Genomic DNA, 19,317 nt, shown 5'->3' on the forward strand with positions numbered 1-19,317 from the left:
ACAGACTGGAGGGCTGGACTGTAGACAGACTGTCGTGCTGGAGAGTAGACAAGCTGGTGGACAGGACTTGTAGTCAGGCTGGCAGACAGGACTGGAAGTCAGGCTGGCAGACAGGACTGGAAGTCAGGCTGGCGGACTGGTAGTCAGGCTGGCGGACTGGTAGTCAGGCTGGCGGACTGGACGTCAGGCTGGCGGACTGGACTGATAGTCAGGCTAGCAGCGGGACCTGAGGGCTGAAGCAGAGTTTAACACACAAAGCTACAACCTTGCACGGGCACCTCCATTTTGGAGGAGGTGCCTTTAATATGAGAGGTCCTCTTTAGGACGGAGCGCGTGGCCCCTTTAAGAGGGAGGGAGGGAGCACGCGAGCACCCTAAGCACAGTGCCCGGGAAGCTGCGCGGGTCGGCAGCAGAACCAGGAGCGCAGGAGCGCCGGAGGACGCCGGGCGGGGAGCACGGCGGTAAGAGGGACGGCGTCTCTGCCTGTCAGGGGGCAGAGACGCCGATACTACACCTTTAAGTCCCTATGTTGAGTGAACCCAAAATAATAAATGCTTGGGAAGGGTGAGTTTCAATGGTCCTTTCATGTGGTGTTGGTGCAGCGTGTTGGCCATTGTTGCTGTGGTTTTGTGCTTGTGGGGCGGCATGGCCTGGAGTCTTGGGAACTCAGTCTTGCTGCATGGGTGCTGTGAGGCACCAGGCCGCCCGCCCTGTGAGGCACCAGGCCGCCCACCCTGTGAGGCACCAGGCCGCCCGCCCTGTGAGGCACCAGGCCGCCCGCCCTGTGAGGCTGTGAGGCACCAGGCCGCCCGCCCTGTGAGGCTGTGAGGCACCAGGCCGCCCGCCCTGTGAGGCTGTGAGGCACCAGGCCGCCCGCCCTGTGAGGCACCAGGCCGCCCTGTGAGGCTGTGAGGCACCAGGAAGCCCGCCCTGTGAGGCTGTGAGGCACCAGGAAGCCCGCCCTGTGAGGCACCAGGCCGCCCACCCTGTGAGGCACCAAGCCGCCCGCCCTGTGAGGCTGTGAGGCACCAGGCCGCCCGCCCTGTGAGGCGGTGGTTGGCACACGGCGCCGTTCCTTTTAAGACAGGAAATGTTGGAACCCACTAAGAGGTTTGTCATGACGTGGCAGTGGGCTTCATACAGTCTGATCAGAATGTTAAACTAAGAACCTCATGTTCAGTTATATATATTTTAGCCGAGAGGCATTAGATCAATTGTATGATTTTTTGGAGGTGCGGTCCATGCTCTCTTTTTTTTGCATTGCATGTTTTTTCCCCTTTCGTGGACAAGCACTACTCCCATTTGGCACAGGTGATTTTAAATTAGCAGAAGTATGCAAAGAGAGTCTAGCCTATTTTGCTCTCACTTGAGAGCTTGAGGAAGGTGAGTTACAATGCAGTGTATCGGCCATTGTTGCTGTGCTTTTGTGCTGGTGGAGTGGCGTGGTCTGCAGCCATGGGAACATAGTCTTGCAGCATGGGTGTGGTGAAGCACCAGGCCGCCCTCCCTGCTGGTGCAGAGTCGGTGCAACAGTGGTTGGCGCACAGCACCACTCCTTTTAAGGCAGGAAACGTTAGGACCCAATAAGAGGTTTGCCGTGATGTGGCAGTGGGCTTTACATAGTCTGATCAGAATGTTAAACTAAGAACCTCAAGTCCAGTTATGTATATTTTTGCTGAGAGGCATTAGATCAATTGTATGATTTTTTGGAGGTGCGGTCCATGCTCTCTTTTTTTGCTTATTAATGATGGGTGGGGTAGGAGCGAAGTAAGAGATCGGCTTGGACATTTTTCTTTCCGGCCTGCAAGATGGCATTGAACAGGCCTTATTATTGATGGGTGGGGTCGGAGCGAAGTTTAGATATTTTGCTCTTCCTGGGCGGTCAATTTAAATGTTTGATTTTTTTTGTATGCAGTTTGAGTTGCGCCGGAAATCAGGCAGTTCGCATAATGCTTCGTACCAATTTTATATCAGGCCAAAGGTGCCTTCTCGATGATATTCATCTTCTTATGCTGTGACCAACCTTCATCCATTAAAAAAAGAGAGTTTTGTTACTTTTATTTTTGTGTGGTATTTATTCATGGGAACGTTTTCAGTTTAGTATTCACGGGTTTCAGCAGTCTGTAGTGCATTCCAATTATTAGTCGGATGCCCCTGACTGATGTGTCCCAATACAAGGGGTTAATGTACATGTTCCCATGTAATTGTCTCCTCCTTTACTTCTCTCTGGCCAATAGTTCCTGCTGTCCTCCCATCTTAAGGCTAATCTTTGCCTCTTCCGGTCTCTCCTTACTGCATGGGACCTGAAGGCTCCCCCTCCCTCCCTCTTGTCATCTGTCAAGTTATCATTCATTATGGTTCATGTTTTATTAAGTCATAGCAGCAGTCAATTTACAAATTTGATGCTTTTTTCATACGTAGGTACCTTATCGCTGATATTGATATTTTTATCCTGTGACCGACCTACATCCATTAAAGAAAAAAGAGTTTTGTTACATTTATTTGTGTGTGGTATATATTCATGAGAACATATTTGGTTTTGTATTCACGGGTCTCGGCAGTCTATGACCGTAGACATATTCCTTTTACAAGAATGGAAAAGCTAGGAAACCTCTCTATGGACAGAAAAATATTGATAATTATTTTAGGTCTCCTATTTCCTAGGAATTACCTTTTGGATGAAAAGGTTAAAAAAAGTGTTTTGTATATTTTTTGGAACTCTTAAACTGAAAATATGAGAGAAAAAGTGTGTAAAATAAAAAAGAAAGGTGGGAAAAATATGTCTGATCTATAAAGTTTCATGGTTGATCGTGGATGTTATTTTTGAAATGTTACATGTTGAAGTTATTCACGGGTTAAATTAAAATAACTGTTGAATGCCTTTATTCTCCCTAAATTCTATCAGATATTTTACGAAATTATTGTGAAATATAAAATACAACATGTAAGTATTGATATCATAAAAGATGAAAAAAAAATTAACTGTGTATGTAAATTAAAAAAATACTGATAGAAAGGTTTTGTGACTCTGGTAATTCAAATCTGAAGCAATTTTTCAGATAAATCTGGTTAATTCTCAGCAAGTTTGTTCCAACACAACGGAGGTCTCATAAGCTCAGTAAAATAACTCAGAAGCACTTGCAATCAGACAAAGTGTTGAACATTTGTTGTCTTGTAATTTTGCTCAGTAAGTATGGGAAAGTACCATATGTGTGTTTATTAAACACATTGGAAAGATCTTTCTTTAAATTTCAAGTGAAAACATAATGTTCTGGCAGGTAAGCACTCAGTAAGGATGGACTGAGGAAAGCCAGAAACATCTTGTTAAAAGAAAATGAAATTACTACTAGGGAATGTGTAAAACTTATACTTGCAAATATATATAATCACAAATGCCCAAGATAATCTAATACGCTTCATAAAATCCTATATCACAACACTATGTTGAACCCAAGAAAAGTTGGCTCAACAAAAACAAAGAGAATTTGAGTATAAAATCATGAATTTTATTAGTATATATTAAAAAATCACAAACAACAATAATAGCAGGGAAGTAATAAAACCGTCAGCAAGTCAGACCCACTAAATATAGTTATTAGAGTCTAATTTTCCAGCAGAGGATAATAACAAATAATAGTAAACACCATAAAAAGCCCCCGTCGTGATCACCCTAAAAAAATGGGGACGAAGTATTTCCCTTTTATAAGGGTGGGAGTATAACCAATAAATCAAGACAACTTGTCAGCAATTAAATATGTCTCAGCCACATGTTGGTGTGTACCTCTTTAAAAGTGCATAGTGCAAAGAGGCTTAAGATAATGTGTATATCTGTAAATATCTGCCTGAGTACTAAATGAGGATTCTCATTTTTTTTGGAAGAATTAACAAGTGGGACACAATCGTGAAGTGAAACGAAATTTATTGGATATTTTAAACTTTTTTAACAAATTAAAATCTGAAAAGTGGGGCGTGCAATATTATTCGGCCCCTTTACTTTCAGTGCAGCAAACTTACTCCAGAAGTTCAGTGAGGATCTCTGAATAATCCAATGTTGTCCTAAATGACTGGTAATAATGATAAATAGAATCCACCTGTGTGTAATCAAGTCTCCGTATAAATGCACCTGCTCTGTGATAGTCTCAGGGTTATGTTTCAAGTGCAGAGAGCATCATGAAGACCAAGGAACACACCAGGCAGGTCGGAGATACTGTTGTAGCGAAGTTTAAAGCCGGATTTGGATACAAAAAGATTTCCCAAGTTTTAAACATCTCAAAGAGCACTCATATTGAAATGGAAAGGAGTATCAGACCACTGCAAATCTACCAAGACCCGGCCGTCCCTCTAAACTTTCATCTCGAACAAGGAGAAGACTGATCAGACATGCAGCCAAAAGGCCCATGATCACTCTGGATGAACTGCAGAGATCTACAGCTGAGGTGGGAGAGTCAGTCCATAGGACAACAATCAGTCATACACTGCACAAATCTGGCCTTTATGGAAGAGTGGCAAGAAGAAAGCCATTTCTCAAAAATATCCATAAAAAGTTTGAAGTTTGCCACAAGCCACCTGGGAGACACACCAAACATGTGGAATAAGGTGCTCTGGTAAGATGAAACCAAAATCGAACTTTTTGGCCACAATGCAAAACGATATGTTTGGAATAAAAGCAACACAGCTCATCATCCTCAAAACACCATCCCCACTGTCAAACATGGTGGTGGCAGCATCATGTTTTGGGCCTGCTTTTCTTCAGCAGGGACAGGGAAGATGGTTAAAATTGATGGGAAGATGAACGGAGCCAAATACAGGACCATTCTGGAAGAAAACCTGTTGGAGTCTGCAAAAGACGTGAGACTGGGACGGAGATTTATCTTCCAACAAGACAATGATCTCAAACATAAAGCAAAATCTACAATGGAATGGTTCAAAAATAAACATATCCAGGTGTTAGAATGGCCAAGTCAAAGTTCAGACCTGAATTCAATCGAGAATCTGTAGAAAAAGCTGCAAAAGGTGGTGCTACAAAGTATTAATTTAAGGGGGCTGAATAATATTGCATGCCCCACTTTTCAGTTTTTAATTAGTTAAAAAAGTTTAAAATATCCAATAAATTTTGTTCCACTTCACGATTGTGTCCCACTTGTTGTTGATTCTTCCCAAAAAAATTAGAATTTTATATCTTTATGTTTGAAGCCAGAAAGGTGGCAAAAGGTAGAAAAGTTCAAGGGGGCCAAATACTTTCACAATGCACTGTATATATAGCAGGTAAGCCATCCCCTTGAGGGAAGAATAGACAAAAGGGCCATCTAAATGGCATGAGGGTGTGAATAACAGATCAAAAAGAGTATGTATTCTATTTAAAAGCAAAGATTGGGAAGATGATTCTTTTTAGGAAACAATTTCAGGATGTTAAATTTTTGTTATACCTGGCTTTCTTAACCAAATATAGCTTTTTTTTAACATTTATGCGCTACCTGACAAAAAAGGCAGAGTGGAGGTCTTGGAAGCTTTGGAGAAACAGAGGAACGGTATCCGGCACATTGACCAGGTAAAATCAAAAAACCTTTATTAGTACATCTTAAAAACAGCTAAAAGAAACCTGACGCGTTTCTTGCGCAAACATAGCGCCCTTAGTCTGTTTTCATACAGGACTGACACTCAGGAATACATAGAAACAAATAACCAAACAGCGTGAAGAATGGAAATTTCATTAATGAAACAGCACATGTGTGACACAAAGTCCAAAAGCATGATCAAACATACAAAAAAATAAATATATACAGAAAACGCATTAGGTGTTTAGATCATAAAAAACACTAGATTCACAGGTTGGTAAGCAAGGAAAAACAATTCTGTATGCTATCATGAATATAAATATAGTAAAATAGATACATTATTTGGAACTATTGAATTAAGTTAAATTTAATGCTAATCTTGAATATCTTGTGAACCTTAACTCAAAGGGGAGTAGTGCAAACCAACCTGGAACAAGAATATTGCCAGAAGAAAAAAAAAAAAATATAGGAATTCCTTTAAAAAAAAGGGCGGGTTGTTTTGGACATAATCAATCGATATGATATAAATCATTCTTGAAGTTCATTTCCCCAGGATACTTTGTATCTAAACGTAAGATCCAAAAGGCTTCTCTTTTCAAAAGATCACTCTGGCAATCTCCACCGCATGCAGGACGATCTATCTTTTCAACACCAAAAAATGCTAAATGTTCCAGATTGCCCTGATGAGCACATACAAAATGTTTAGCAGCTCTCGAATAGGAGCTATTTAATCCTGTAATATTTTATATATGTTCAGCAATTCTCCTTTTGAGTTTTCTGATTGTACACCCAATATAGCGGACCTTACATGCCAAACAAACAATACAGTAAACGACATAATTCTAATCACAATTAATGAATGTCGTGATAGTATGGTCTCTCATAAATGGAGCACTAAAAGAATGTGTTCTGTTCAAAGCATATATACATACGTTGCATCTGCTGCTGCCACACTTCTGGAAACCTTTGATTAAAAGCCAGTTAGGAGTGGAACTGGATCATTTTAATAAACTGGGGGATATCATATTCCCAAGAGTCCTACCCCTTCTGGCGACACACCTGCACCCATTGGTAATAATTTGGTGCAGAGTATAATCTTGGTTAATCACAGGTAGGTATTTCAAAATTAGATTTTTTAAATCTTTGAAGTGGGTACTATAAGAGGTTGAAAAAGTGACAGGCAATTGTTCATTGGGAAAACGTTTCCTAGATTTTTCCTGCAGCAGAGAGAGTCTCGGCGTAACACAGAATTTGTTAAATGCCCATCTGTCCTCTTGATTGTTGTATCCCAATTCAACCTTCAGCTGTACCTACTCCAGATCTTGGAACATAAACACAAATACCCAGCCACCCACCCACAGGGCGAAACACTAAACGGACACATTTACAGCCTGCTTTACTGGAAATGTCGCTGCGGCAGTAGTTGGTGCGCAGCGGTAGTTGGCGCGTGGCGTAGCAGTGGGCTTCATACGGTCTGATCAGAATGTTACTAAGAACCTCATGTACAGTTATATACACTGCTCAAAAAATTTAAGGGAACACTTAAACAACAGAATATAACTCCAAGTAGATAAAACTTCTGTGAAATCAAACTGTCCACTTAGGAAGCAACACTGATTGACAATCAATTTCACATGCTGTTGTGCAAATGGAATAGACAATAGATGGAAATTATTGCCAATTATTAAGACACCCTCAATAAAGGAGTGGTTCTGAAGGTAGGGATCATAGACCACATCTCAGTACCAATGCTTTCTGGCTGATGTTTTGGTCACTTTTGAAAGTTGGTTGTGCTTTCACACTCGTGTTAGCATGAGACGGACTCTACAACCCACAGAAGTTGCTCAGATAGTGCAGCTCATCCAGGATGGAAAATCAATGCGAGCTGTGGCAAGAAGGTTTGCTGTGTCTGTCAGCTTAGTGTCCAGAGGCTGGAGGCGCTACCAGGAGACAGGCCAGTACACCAGGAGACGTGGAGGGGGCTTTAGGAGGGCAACAATCCAGCAGCAGGAGCATTACATCCACCTTTGTGCAAGGAGGAACAGGAGGAGCACTGCCAGAGCCCTGTAAAATGACCTCCAGCAGGCCACAAATGTGCATATGTCTGCACGAACGGTTAGAAATCAACTCCATGAGGGTGGTATGAGGGCCCGAAGTCCACACATGGGGGTTGTGCTCACAGCCCAACACCATGCAGGACACTTGGCATTTGCCAGAGAACACCAGGATTGGCAAAGTTGCCACTGGCGCCCTGTGCTCTTCACAGATGAAAGCAGGTTCACACTGAGCACATGTGACAGACGTGACAGAGTTTGGAGACGCCGTGGAGAGCGATCTGCTGCCTGCAACATCCTTCAGCAAGACCGGCTTGGCAGTGGGTCAGTAATGGTGTGGGGTGGCATTTCTTTGAAGGGCCGCACAGCCCTCCATGTGCTCGCGAGAGGTAGCCTGACTGCCATTAGGTACAGAGATGAGATCCTCAGACCCCTTGTGAGACCATATGCTGGTGCAGTTGGACCTGGGTTCCCCCTAATGCAGTACAATGCCAGACCTCTTGTGGCTGGAGTGTGTCAGCAGTTCCTGCAACATGAAGGCATTGAAGCTATGGACTGGCCTGCCCGTTCCCCAGACCTGAACGCGATTGAGCACATCTGGGACATCATGTCTCGCTCCATCCACCAACGTCACGTTGCACCAACGACTGTCCAGGAGTTGGCGGATGCCCAAAGGAGACCATCTGCAACCTCATCAGGAGCATGCCCAGGCGTTGTAGGGAGGTCATACAGGCACGTGGAGGCCACACACAATACTGAGCCTCATTTTGACTTGTTTTAAGGACATTACATCAAAGTTGGATCAGCCTGTAGTGTGTTTTTCCACTTTAATTTTGGGGGTGACACCAAATCCAGGCTTCTATTGGTTAATAAATTTGATTTCCATTGATGATTTTTGTGTGATTTTGTTGTCGGCACATTCAGCTTTGTACAGAACAAAGTTTTCAATGAGAATATTTCATTCATTTAGATCTAGGAGGTGTTATTTGAGTGTTCCCTTTATTTTTTTGAGCAGTGTATATTTTTGCCAAGAGGCATTATATCAAGGTATGATTTTTTGGAGGTGCGTTCCATGATCTCTTTTTTTGCAATTATTGTTGCGTTTTAGTCCTCTGAACAATGAAGCTTTCCGCAACCGCTTGGCGGTAGCCATCCCTCAGTACTCAGTCGCCACTACTTTTCCCAATGTGGCGTCCCCGCCTTTCACAAGCACGTGTCTCATAACATCAACAGTGCCCTGACCAACACAGTTACTGGGAAGGTCCACTTAACGACCAACACGTGGACAAGTGCTTGCAGCCAGGGATGCTACTTTTACCTGACAGCACACTAGGTAAACCTTGTGGAGGCCGGGACTCTTGGACAGCAGACGTGCTACCGACGCCAAGGATTGCGAGCCCTAGTTCCATCAGGGTTTCCTCCATCTCCTCTTCCTTCATCTCTGAATTGTCATCTCGGAGCTTGTTGTCCATATCAGTCACAAGCTGGAAGGACTGCAGCACTGCTTTGGTGAAGCAGCAACAGGCTCTGCTTAAAATTATTTGTTTAGGTGACAAACAGCACACCGCTGCAGAGTTGTGAAAAAGTATAGCAAACCAGACAGATCTGTGGCTCTCGCCGCTGAACCTACAACCAGGCATGGCAGTGTGTGAAAATAGCTGTAACCTGGTGGCGGCTCTGAAGCTTGGCAAACTTGCACATGTAGCATGCCTGACCCACGTGCTCAACTTAGGCATTCAGTGGTTTCTGAAAACCTACCGAGATTTGCCTGAGCTACTTGTGAAGGTACACCACGTGTGCGCCCATTACTGCAAGTCAGCAAAAGATGCCACCGGTCTGGCAGTGCTGCAGCAGCGCTTGCAAGTGGCAGCTCACGGACTGGTTTGCGACGAGACTACGAGTTGGAACTCCACATTAGATATGTTGGCAAAGGTTTTGTAAGCACCAAAGGGCAGTAGTTGAATACCAGCTACAACATGCCCGTCGGTATTCAGTTCAGCCTCCGCACACATCAACCGATAAATGGGCATGGCTGTCTTGACATCTGTGAGGTTCTACAAAACTTTGAGGAATCAACCAAGATGGTGATCGGCGATGACGCCATTATCAGCATAACCATCCTGCTTTTGGGTCTACTCAAACGCTCGCTGCTAACAATTAAAGAGGAAGCTTAGAATGTGGACCAGGTGGAGATGTAGAAAGACAGGGTGATACAACCCAGCCAAGCTTAATCGCAATTTCTCAGCATTGATTAGGAGATAATGAGGAGACTGAAGAGGAGGAGGAGAGTCGTCCTCCAGGTGGAGACAGGAAAGTTTTGCCTGTTGGGAGTCTGGCACACATGACTGACTTTTTGTCCCGCTGCCTTTTCCGTGACCCTTCATTATACGCATTTTGGCGAACAATGATTGTTGGTTATTCACCCTCTTCTTGACCCACGCTACAAGGAGAACTTTCCATTTGTCCATCCTGCAGCGGAGAGGGCTAGCAAAATGGCTCAATACCAAAAGGCCCTAGTTGAACAATTAGCACAAAAATTCACAACTGACAACGTTGGCGGCAGAGGTCATAGATCCTTGGGCAACCAATGATACACTAGGAAGAAATACACCAGGTCCAACAGAGGCAGGGGAACACTATCAAAGGTTTGGGACAGCTTCATTAGACCCTCTCAGTGCCCATGCCCTGATGTGCGGGGTATTCTGACAAAGAGGGAAAGTTTTGGAAGATGGTGAAGGGGTACCTAGCCGACCGTACAAGCGTCCTCCGTGAGCCCTGCCGCTAGCATTTTGTCAGAGCGGGTTTTTAGTGCCACTAGGGGCATAATGACTGATAGGCACATCCGCCTGTCAACTGAAAATGCTGACAGGCTGACTCTTTATTAAAACAAACAAGGCCTGGATTGGGCCAGACTTCTCAACCCCACCGAATGACAGCATGAAAAATAAAGGTAATTCAAGTGTTCCTTTTTTATGGTGTATTCCCATGCACACCTTCCCACTCAAAAAAGGGTAAACAGTTTATTGCTTCTTCTTTTGCTTGTCCTTTTCAGCCATATCAACAGGGTCATCTTCCTTTTAATTTTTGACAGTTCTTGCACTTAGTGCATAGGTTTTACCAGTCTAGGAGTCCCACTACCTAACTATTTTAACAAAATGTGTATGAGGCCCTCCTTTATGTCTAATACAGGGTCTATCGGAGTCCCTATTCCTTCTAACTTTTGGCAGCCCTTGCACTTAGTGCATAGTCCCACTACCTAACAATTTTAACAGAATATTTATGAGGCTCTCCTTTATGTCTAATACAGGATGTATCGGAATCCCTCTTTCTTCTAATTTTTGGAAGTTCTTGCATTATCCGCATAGGCTTTTTGAATTTCAGAGTCCCTCCTTCATAAATTAAACAGGATGTTTCTGACCATGTCATACACACAACATGCCCAGATATTGTAGTAAATTGTTAAAATTACATTTACCATAGGTTGTAGTTTTATTTTCCCCTCTATTATGTCATCTACTGAAGTCATAGGAGACGGTGAAATTCAGTAAGAGATGGCCCGGCTATTAAGGGATGGAGGAGGCGTTTTGTTGTTTTAGAAGGCATCTATACAAGTCATTATACCGGAAAGAATGCATTTAACATTTTTTCCTGTAAAATCCATTTTATCTTCGGTTTTGCATATTTTATTGTCAGTCCGTAAAAGTGGAGTGATACTCTGACAACATTGTTCCCAGCAGCGACTTGGGAGTCAGATATGTGACAAGGCATCTTCCCCATGCTGTTCCCATTCCATTTGAGTGGTTTCCATTCATTTCATTGATTTTCCTGCCCCCAGCCCTCCTGTTAGGGTCTTCCGTAAAAATGTTCGAGTTTCCGATTGACTTCCACTAAACTTGATACTCGAGTCGAGCTCCTTCGAGTGTTCGATGTGGTCGATTCGAGTACTCGAGCATTTAAGTGCCCTCTCATCACTATTTATGATGTAATGTTGTTTGTAAAACTGCACAAGTTGTTTAAATAAAAACATTTGATTTAAGCATGAGAGGCTGGAGTTGTTTGAGAGGATTAAATTGTTTTTGTCAGGGAAGGACCCTATTGTGTGGGTTGGGAATTTCAATTGCTTCTCGGACTATTGGCCAAGATTTAGTTTAGCATTCATTGGCTAGGACGAGGCCACTAACGTAAATTAATACATAAATGCACATTAATTGGAAGATGTGTGTACGCCAGGTGGCTTATTTAGCCATCTGGTTAGGTGACTTCGACCCCCAGGATGAAATCCATAAGGTCGGTTTAAGTTTAAAATCCTAAGGTGCAAAACTACACTGGTAGAGGAGACCCTGGGATGCTTGAATTCACTGGATGTGGGACCCCAAATAAGTTGTCAGCAAATTTGCACGCACTTTCCGTTTTAAGCACAAACATGAAGGGCTAATTCAGACATCCATTTTTTTTTTTTGTGTACGAGTGCAATTTGTGTAAAACACAGATGTTGCATCTACTTATAATAGTGAATGGGGCAGTTCACATGTTACAGATTTTCAGTCAGTGCCAAATCATGGAGACATGTTCAATATTGATCAGTGTGGAATCAAAAATGGCAATACAAATTTATGGGACAGTGAAAAAACAGACAGCACTCAGATACCACTCTAGTGCAGTCCTATTCTCAAGTTTGGTTTCTAGGAGATGTCAGTCTCAGAAGATCCAACACACCTGTTGTAACTTTTTGATGGTGTATGGATTTTTGGTGAACACCACTAGGCTTCAGTGGATAAGAAGTACCTCATCATGCCTTCTTAGGATGCACAGCATAAGACCAGTTTAGTGTAGGGGCACCCCGAACCGTGGGACAATCATTTGAAATTGCACCAAAACTGGACATTCATTGATCACATATCGGAAACTATTTCCCGGGACTTGCTTTTCAGAAGTTGGGATGATGCAACTAAGCATAAGCGTAGAGAACAATGGCTTGTGCACCACCAAAAATGACGAAACCATCATACGAATAGTGTATATGACAAAGTAAAGAAGAGAACATTGGGGACATAATATCTACTATTCAAATACAAACTTTTATTAATGATCAAATGACATACAAAAAATTAAAAGTGCGAAAAACACAAAAACTGGCAATGGGTATCGGTATGGTTATAATTATAATAAACCTAATGAAGCCAAACCAGTTGCTATAGATCAATACACATGATTATTATAGAGCCAATTATTCCATGGTGCTTTACATGTGAAAAGGGGTACACATAAAAAGAAGTACAATAATCTTAGACAATAGAAGACGCTGACTAGTACAGGAGGAGAGAGAACCCTGCCCGCGAGGGATCACAATCTACAAGGGATGGGTGAGAATACAGTAGGTGGGGGCAGAGCTGGTCGCGCATTGGTATAGTGGATAAGTGCTTAATGTAGGTTGTAGGCTTGTTGGGAGAGGTAGGTCTTCAGATTCCTTTTGAAGGTTTCCACAGTAGGCGAGAGTCTGATATGTTGGGGTAGAGTTCCAGAGTACGAGGGATGCACGGGAGAAATCTTGTATGCAATTATAGGAAGAGGAGATAAGAGGGGAGTAGAGAAGGAAATCTTGTGAGAATCAGAGGTTGCGTGTAGGTATGTACCGGGAGACTAGGTCACAGATGTATGGAGGAGACAGGTTGTGGATGGCTTTGTATGCTATGGTTAGGGTTTTGAACTGGAGTATCTGGGCTCTGGGGAGTAAGTGAAGGGATTGACAGTGGGGAAAGGCCATCGAATAGCGGAGGACTGGTGAATTAGTCAGGTACCAGAATTTAGGATAGATTGGAGGGGTGCGAGAGTGTTAGAAGGGAGGCCACAGAGCAGGAGGTTGTAGTAGTCGAGGCGGGAGATGATGAGGGCGTGCACTAGTGTATTTGCAGATTCTTGAGTAAGGAATGTGCTTATCCAGGAAACATTTTTGAGTTGGATTTTGCAGGAAGAGGAAATGACTTGGATATGTGGTTTGAAGGAGAGATTAGAGTCCAGCGTTACCCCGAGGCAGCGAGCTTGCGGAGAGTGAGCAGCCATTTACTTTAATTGATAGATCAGATGGGGGGGTTGAGTGAGATGGGGGAAAGACGCCTCACTTGACGTGACATCAGCGGAAGCAAGAGCAGGATGCAGCCGGGTGTCACGTGATGCCTGTGAGCGGCCAGCGATAGCGCCACTCACATGCCATAAAGACAAAGCAAGGTAATTAGAAAAAATCTTCCATCAACAATTTAAATACATTGGGAGCATTATAGTAAATATTAGTGGACAACTTCTATAAACATAGGACAAAGGGAGGCATAGTAGGAACACTGCATGTCCAGGATCAGTATGTAGTGCATTCGCAGAAGCACAGGGCTAAGCATCCGAAAATGAGAAGTGCATGAAGATGACGAGAGTCGTCAACAAACTAATATGCGCAAGAAAAACAGAGATGCTTGCGTATATGTCTGTATGGTGAAACACAGGAAAATATAACAGCGCATGCATATAGTTGGGCCGCAGATGATAAATGACTCGTGCGCAAAGAACAGGCTCTAAAGATGTGAGCTAACAGGTCCAATGTTAGCAATGACGCACTGGAAAAAATAAAGTACATAGGGACAAAAATTGGTATGCGAATAAGAATATATCCAATTCACCACTCTTGTCCCCCTTTAAGGAAAAGCAAATTTTCAGTTTATCTGCTTTAATTTTTCCATTGCTTTCTTCTTTCAAGAGCCATCATTTTCTTATTTTGCTGTTGACATAGCTATATGAGGTCCTATTTTGCGAGACAAGTTGCAGATTTTAATGGCACTATTGATTTGAATTTGTACTGAAACACGGGAAAAAAATTCAAAGGGTGATGGAATTATGAAAAAAAAGACAATTTCGCCATTGTTTTTTGGGTTTTGTTTTTACGGCGTATATTATACAGTAAAAATGAACTGGAAGCATGATTGTCCATGTCAGTCTGATTACAATATTACAAAACACGCATCGATTTTTTTCTTAATTTTTTGTTGATGGGGGTTTGTTTTCTGAGTAGTGAACTGATGTTTTTATTGATACCAATTTTGTGTACATACGTTGCTTTGATTGCTTATTATTACATTTTATAGTCAATTGAGGTAACCAAAATAACACAATTCTGGTCTTTTCATTCATTTTTTCCTCTTTTTAGCGTTTATTCATTGGGTTAATTCCACATATTAACATATCAGACTTATTAAGGAACACGTTAATACCAAGTAAGTTTATTTTTTTCTCCTTTATTTTTAATGGGGGGAAAAAGGAATTTATTTGAGCGTATATAGTTATTTTTATTATTTTAACCCCTTCACGACATGTGCCGTACATGTACGGCGCATGCCATGTCCCCTTCCTGTTGTGCAGGCTCCGGCACTGAGCCCACACTTTTCTGGGCACATGTCAGCTGATTCTTACAGCTGACATGTGCCCACAATAGTTAACTAGTTACATGCCGCTGTCAAACTCTGACAGCGGCATTTAACTCGCGCTTCCGGGAAGCGCGTTGTTTGCTCCGCCCATTGGCGACCCCGTCACGTGATCGCCGATGGGTTGGCATGACAACCCGGAGTCTGGATGAGACCCCTGTGGTTGTCATAGCTGATCTGCTATGAGCGCCATCCAGTGGTCGGCGTTCATAGCAGATGAGCACTTTTGTTACACATAGCATGGCTGAAACCCTGCTATGTATAACAGAGGCGATCGGACAATTGAAGCATCAAGTCTCCAAAGGAAACTACTGAAGCAAGAAAAAAAAGTTTTTAAAAATATTAAAAAATATAACAAACTAAATCACCCCCCTTTCAACCCATTCAAAATAAAACAATAAAAAAACAAATATACACATATGTGAATCCCAAAAAGATTTTTAGCCCAAAAATTACAAAAGCACTTCCATATAATAATTAAGCCTACAAACAATCTGAAGATTTGCGCCAGTTGATTAAAATAGATAATTTTATTAGCATATAATTAAAAATCCAATAAAATACATAAAAATTGGGAAAGAAACTAGAACAGACAAAAAAACTACAAAAGCCAGTCATGCCATAATATATCCACCAGATGGAGCTAGTGCTCTAAGTCACAATAATCACTGAACCATAATTATATTAAATAAGATACACCATATTCTAAAAAAAGTAAAATAGCAAGAAAAATTACTGTGTAACTCATCAAAATTAAGATACTGCAAGTGCAGAATCTAAATCACATAAAGTGCATGTAAGCTAATGTGCTAATCTGCTACAATTTATATAAGGTGCAATCTGTAGTGCAAAAAATGCTGGCACCTCCATAAAGCCACGGATACAAAAGATCATTATAGATGAATACAAAAACAATATCAGTGATCAAAAAATAGTAGATCACTATTCCTTTTTCTGCATAGTCACCCCCCCCCCCCCCCACCAAGAAGAAGCAAGCCGCGAAACATGCGTGTCGGGATCTCTCATGTGCCAGGTCATATAATTAAAGTCATATAATTATTTATTTTAATCTACTATTTTTTGATCACTGATATTGTTTTTTTATTCATCTATAATGATCTTTTGTATCTGTGGCTTTATGGAGGTGCCAGCATTTTTTGTACTACTGATTGCACCTTATATAATAAATTGTAGCAGATTTGCATATTAGCTTACATGCACTTTATGTGATTCAGATTCTGCGCTTGCAGTATCTTCATTTTGATGAGTTACACAGTAATTTTTCTTGCTATTTCACTTTTTTAGAATATGGTGTATCTTATTTAATATAATTATGGTTCAGTGATTATTGTGACTTAGAGCACTAGCTCCATCTGGTGGATATATTATGGAATGACTGTCTTTTGTAGTTTTTTTTGTCTGTTCTAGTTTCTTTCCCAATTTTTATGTATTTTATTGGATTTTTAATTATATGCTAATGAAATGATCTATTTTAATCATCTGGCGCAAATCTTCCGATTGTTTGTAGGCTTAATAATATACACATATGTGGTATCGCCATGTTCAGAATCGCCCGATCTATCAATATAAAAAAAAAAATTAAACAGATCGGTAAACGGCGTAACGATAAAAAAATCTAAACGCCAGAATTACTTTTTTTGCCGCTGCAACATTGCAATAAAATGCAGTAACATGCGATCAAAAGATCGTATCTGAACCAAAATGGTATTAATAAAAACATCAACTCGGCACGCAAAAAATGAGCCCTCAGCCAGCCCCAGATCACAAAAAATGGAGACGCTACAGGTGTCGGAAAATGGCGACTTTATTTATCTTATTTTTTTTAAACAAACTTTGGATTTTTTTTTCACTACTCAAAAAATAACCTATACATGTTTGGTGTCTACGAACTCATAATGACCTGGGGAATAATAATGGCAGGTCAGTTTTAGCATTTAGTGAACATGGTAAAAAAAAAAAAATTGTGAAATTGCACTTTTTTTGCAATTTCACCGCACTTGGAATTTTTTTCCCATATTCCAGTACACATTATGATAAAACCAATGGTGGCATTCAAAACTATAACTCGTCCCGCAAAAATCAAGCTCTCACATGGCCATATTGACCAAAAAATAAAAGTATTATGGCTTTGATAAGAAGAAGAGCAAAAAATGAAAACGCAAAAAACGGAAAAGGGCTGCGGTGTGAAGGGGTTACAACATTTTTTTGTTTGTTTCATTACATTATTTGTTGCTCCCCTTAGGGGGACTTGAACTTGCAATCTTTTGATTGCTTATAGTATGTACTGTACTACTACAGAATTGCACTAATTTGTGAAAATGTCTTTCTCCTATGGAGCTAAGCGTTCAGTAGACCTACGGCTGACATAGTAACCCATGCAGTGGTCCCACAGAATCATGTCACAGGGAGCTGAAGGGAGGCGGTGAGAGTGGGCGTGAGTTAACTTGGCACTGGCCGCTGCTGTTGGACACAGATGATGGCTATTTAATATATCCTCTTGAGCAGCCCTCTCCAAGTGTGAGGATTCCTTCCCAGGACGTGAATAACACATCCATTTGCAGGAAGATGCTAAAAATAAACACATATTTTATTGTCACATTCATAAAAGCCTGATCAAAATATAAAATTAATTTATGGAAAAGCCATAGGTGTAACGTTTCTCCTTATGGAGAGTGACACACCAACTCTGGCACGTCAAGGTAAGGAGGCTTATTCGCCAAGCAATGCTCCTCTGGGATATTTAATATGCAAATTGCCTCTTCAGAGAAAAAGAGGACTTGTACTCTATAGCTCCACCTTAAAGGGTTGATTGTGACTTGTAGGATTGCTGCTTCCAATAGGTGGCGCTATAGAGTACAAGTCCTCTTTTTCTCTGAAGAGGCAATTTGCATATTAAATATCCCAGAGGAGCATTGCTTGGCGAATAAGCCTCCTTACCTTGAAGTGCCAGAGTTGGTGTGTCACTCTCCATAAGGAGAAACGTTACCCCTTAGACCTCAGTCCAGAGCCTCTTACCTAGCCAAATCAGTTCTCATACTTTGCACTGATGAGGGCCAACAGCCCGAAACACCGTGTCTGCAAATTGAGATTTTGATTTGGCTTTTATCCTAAGTCATATTGCATGACTCGTTAAAGGGTTGATTGTGATTTGTAGGATTGCTGCTTCCAATAGGTGGCGCTATAGAGTTCAAGTCCTCTTTTTCTCTGAAGAGGCAATTTGCATGGAAAAGCCATAAGATTGAATATCTAGAATTTTGTTTTTTGTCACCAAAATTCTCCCAAAAAATGGAATAAAGAAGAGATTAAAAAGTGTAAACTTCAAAATGGTACCAATAAATACAGAAGCTTGACATGTAGAAAGCAAACCCCTGTGGGTTATATTGATCCAAAGTTGTTTTCCTTTCGAAATATTAGAATCATGCCGCCAGGTCAATTTTACCGTACAATAAACACTGTAAAAAAATAAATAAATGGTGGAATTGCATGTTTTTTTTCATAATTTCTCCTCACTTGGGACATTTTTTCCCTTTTCATTACAATTTATGGCAAAAGGAATAGTGTCACTCAAAACTACAACTAGCTTCGCAAAATACAAGCCTCACACAGCTATGTCGACGTAAGAATATAAAATTATAGCTCGACAGTGGAGATTAAAAAAACGAAAAATGGAAAATAGCCAGAGCAAAAAAGGTTTAATCCCTTTAAGCATACGGGTGGTCCTGTACGTCCTAAGCTGGGCTGACATTGTGACGAGGGGTCTCAGGAGCTGAGCTTTGTCCACATACAGCATATGCTGGCTATATTACTTAGCTGGCACCTGTCTGTAACAGCAGAGGCTGGAGCTAAGCTGTGGTTGTTATATATAACGCTATCAATCACTGATAGCCCTGACGATTTGTGTGTGTTGGCTTCCATCGGCACCCTCCTCCCATGGTAGTTGGGGTCTAGCTGAAGAACCGTATCCCTGCCATGTTGGTGCTTCTCTGAAGCGTAGTATGCAGAGCTTCAAAGGAGACTAAGATTTATTATGTATACCACAATACTTTGGTATAACAGTATACAGTATAAGCATGTGGACAATTGCTGGTTCAAGTCCACTAAAGGAACTAATAAAAAAAAATAGAAAAAAGTAATAAAATGTTAAATCAGACATTTTCTCTATGAAAAATAAAGAAAATAAATATACTCTAATTTTTCGGATTATAAGACGCACTTTTCCCCCCC

Source organism: Phyllobates terribilis, unplaced genomic scaffold (assembly GCF_046119375.1).
Source record: "Phyllobates terribilis strain yellow unplaced genomic scaffold, ASM4611937v1 Scaffold_1__5_contigs__length_1240528914, whole genome shotgun sequence".
Classification (NCBI taxonomy): Eukaryota; Metazoa; Chordata; class Amphibia; order Anura; family Dendrobatidae; genus Phyllobates; species Phyllobates terribilis.